At 50.2% G+C, this 3,893-nt stretch overlaps 1 pseudogene; it reads right to left on the bottom strand.

Moving 5' to 3' along the window:
• Positions 1-584: 584 nt before the first annotated feature.
• On the bottom strand, positions 585-2,315 carry LOC119003580 (dynein light chain 1, cytoplasmic-like; annotated as a pseudogene).
• Between the last annotated feature and the right edge of the window lie 1,578 nt (positions 2,316-3,893).

Genomic DNA, 3,893 nt, shown 5'->3' with positions numbered 1-3,893 from the left:
GAAAAATCTCTCCTGTGCTGGAATCCGAAGGATTTGCTTTGAGCTGGGACTCAGGCCTGGATCCCTTTTCACAGGATAGTGTCACAAATCAAAGATGCTCACTGCCTTCCTCCCGATGCTAAATTCTGAGTAGGCCTTGCTGCTCCGCCCTGCCCTGAGGGATCTCTTCAGCTTCACATCTCAGGAGCAGGAGCTGGAGCTTGTTTCCTTGTCTCTAGTCCTGGGTTTGCATGCTCACTCGTTCACTCGTTTGTTTCATTAGGACCGTTTATTCGTTGTTGCAAAAACACAGAAACCCAACTTGAATTGAAAATTTTTGACCCATGCATCTGTAAAGTCCAAGAGCTGGAACTGGGCTTCCAGAGGTTAGAGCTGTGTTGTCAGGACTCTCTCCCTGCCTCTCCCCTCCGGAGACCTCGGCTGGACTTGCTCTCTGGCTGTCTCCCCACAGCAGCTGCACGTGGACCGCAGCCCCGCGGGCTCTCGCCCTCCAGTGCCAACAATGCCAGCGCAAAGTATCTTTTTCCCCTTTTTAGAAATCTGTGCATTATAGATCCAGACTCAATAAAGATGACCTTTATTTATTTTTTCTTCAACAGATTTATTTTGGGAGGAAAGGAATGGATTTTGAGGAGGAAGAACATGGAGCATAGAGGTATGGAACAGAAAATAAATACAAATGTAAGCTGTTTTGCTAATTGTTTTATAACCACAACAAGTGAGTATGGAGAATGCCCTGTACAAAACAACACGATAAAGGTTCAAGATCAAGGTGTTCCTGTAGGCAAGGCTGAAGGTTTCAGTCTCTGATATTTGGAATTTAGGCTGCAATCCTTGTTTATGGATGGATCGCTGGGGGTGTGGTGTAGTTCACTTTAACCAGATTCGACCAGAAGAATGGCCACTGGGCCCAGGTAGAAGTAGATGAAGTGTTTGGTTTCACATGTCACACACCTACCGAAGCTCCTCCCCACGATGCAGTGCCATGTGGGGTTGCACTTCTTGTCAACTCCTTCTTAATACATGCCGCAATATCCTTCTCTGTGTTACATTTGTCCAACGCCTGAGTAGCACATTCCACGGAGTCCTGTTGCATCTCCTCCGACATGTCGGCATATTTGACCACCTTTCTGTCACACAGGGTTACTGTGGAGCAGGTGCTGGCCAACAGCCCTGGTCTCCTGGGGGAGGAGCTGGCGAAGCTCACGCCCAGCAGGAGAAGCCGTTGCTACCCAAGCCATGGCACATCTCAGGAGCACCACACCAGACACCGCCCCCTAGTGCCCAGGCTCCGTCCTGCTCCCTAAGGCTGGCCAAAGATGACTTTTAAAAAGATGGTTTTAATGGTCTGTCATAAAATCTCACACTGTATGTACAAAAGAAGTTGAACAGAAGCTAAATGATTTAAGTAATTCCTGTGCTTTACATGCCTGTTCAACTGTTTCCCACCCCCCCCCAATTATATATAATTCATAGGAGTAGCTTTTAATTTGCAAGGTAGGATTCCCAGCTTCCCTACCTCACGTAGAGAAATATTTTAATATTAAAATATGATCATATGTCTTCCTTTTATATATTTACATATGTATTTCTGGGCTTTCCCCCTCATGTTTACAGACCCTAACCTTTTAAAAAATATACTTTATTTTTTACAGCAGTTTTAGGTTCACAGCAAAATGGAATGGAAAATACAGAGTTCTTATTTACCCCTGCTTCCCCTCCCCAGCCTCTGACTCTCTCTGTATTCTGCACCAGAACTGTACATTTGTTACAATCGATAAACTTGTACCAAAGTATCATTTTTCAGACAGAATCAATACATTTGTCCCAAGCAAGGCTGTCATTGGCTGGCTTGAATCACATGATCATTTCGAACTAATCACTCTGACCAGTGAATGCAGTATCATGACAGTTCAATCACATGATCACGCAGGTGATGTCACATAATCGCATCTGTAACCAGGAAGAGGGTCCACTAGGCCCCCATGTTCGCAATCCCCCAGAATCACACACATAGTACTTGATGAGTTCCTCCAAAGAGCCCCAAGATGGGTAACATGTTAGGCAGACAAAAATAATTTTCTAAATGTCTACCTATGCCAGCCACTGTGCCGAGGGCCTGCTCGGCGCATCTGCTCCAGGTGATGTTTGCACCCCGGGGCCCCCGGAGAGTGTCACGATTCTCTTCACCTGTACAGGTGGAGGAGACTCTGCTGCACGCTTTGCTTTCCAGAGGCTGTCTTGAAGGAGGTTTGATCTTGGTGCCCGAGGCCTCCCCTACTTGCCATGGTGACGAGGGTCTCCTCCGTGGGCATGTCCCTAGCTCTGCTCTAGCTGGTGTTCCGCTGCACCTTGGCCTGAGGACCTTCCCGGGCACCTTAATTCCAGGACACCCTGCTGTGTGAATGTGTGTGTGTGTCGCAGAGGTGATGGGTGTCAGGGGTTTGGGACCCTCAGTCTTAACAGACCACAGGTGAGAGGATGGCCCTCCCGAGGGCTGCCTTGTCTCCTGGGCCCCGTTCCTCGGGTGTCTGCGGCTCCCTGATTATCATTCTGGGCCCCGACAGAGGCAGCTGTGGTGGGGGGGAAGCTGACAGGCAGTGACAGGTAACACTTGGCTGCTGGGGCTGGAAGAGGACCGGATTCCAGCAGAGAGGGGAGGAAAGGGACAGGAGGGGAGAGAGCGAGCTGGGCAGGGGACAGCACCACTCTCCCGCCGCCTACTTCCTTCTATCAAGCCCAGCTTTCTGTCTCTCTTCCCTCTGGTGCCCCGGACAGTCCCACAGTGCCCTTTCTGGGCCTTTCTCTCTAGCCCTTTCCTGCCAGCCCCGCAGTGAGGCCTGAGAGAGGGAGGCGCACGATGTCTGGGGTGAAAGCCCTTGGGCCGGTCATTTGCTTATTTGCTCTCTGATCCACTTTTCACGTGTCCCCTGCTCTGCCGGACACCACAGGGGCGATTATGGTGGCTGGCTCCTGGCTAGTTTCAGCCAATGTTTGTGTCTCCCCCAAATTCATATGCTGAAACCTAACCCCCAGTGCGATGGTATTAGGAGGGGATTAGTTATGAGGGTGGAGCCCCCATGATGGGCTCAGTGCGCTTATAAAAGCCCCCAGAGAGCTCCCTCACCATGTCCACCAGGTGAGGACAGAGGGAAGACCCCGGTTATGGACCAGAAAGAGGAACTCTGCCAGACATCGAATTTGCCAGGGCCTTGATCTTGCATTTCCAGCCCCCGGTACTGTGAGAAATAAATGTCTGTTGTTTATAACCCATGCCCCCGAAGCCAGTCTCAGGTATATTTCTTCTCCTCTCCTGCATCACTGTGTTTCTTTGTTGCTCCTGCTTCCACGGGGGACCCGGCTTCTCCTCTCCTTCCTCCTGCCTGGGGTGGTAGCAGCTTCCTGTGATGGCTAGTTCCTCAGCCGCCTCACCATCCCCTCCACTCAGTCCCTGGGTGAATCCTTCCCTTTTATTTCTTATTTTTATGTATAGTAAAAGTTTTTTTTATTATTTTTCAAAATTTTACGTATTGATTTGAGAGAGAGAAACATTGGGGACTACACACACAACCTTGGCATATTGGGATGATGCTCTAACCAACGGAGCTACCTGCCCAGGGCCGCCCTGCCCTTCAGGAGCCGTGTCATTTCCTGCTTGCAGCCTCCTGCTGCGACATCCAACTGGGCCTCAGGCGACTTGGACTCAAACTTGTCTTCTGCCACCAACAACCTGTGTGAACTTGGGCCGGTCAGTGAAATTTATTTTTCCTCCCTGTAAAAGGGAGAAGGGGGACCCTCTGGCCCAGGGGGCTCAAGGCTTTTCTAGGTGCTCTTCTGGGGCTCATCTGTGAAGCTCTAACACTGTCTCCCTCTCCGTGGGCAGGAGTGAGAGA

This window comes from Sturnira hondurensis, unplaced genomic scaffold, assembly GCF_014824575.4.
Source record: "Sturnira hondurensis isolate 20B ecotype Veracruz unplaced genomic scaffold, ASM1482457v3 Scaffold0018728, whole genome shotgun sequence".
Classification (NCBI taxonomy): Eukaryota; Metazoa; Chordata; class Mammalia; order Chiroptera; family Phyllostomidae; genus Sturnira; species Sturnira hondurensis.
Note: the sequence above shows the minus strand (reverse complement) of the source record. Positions and strands in the feature narration are given on the sequence as shown.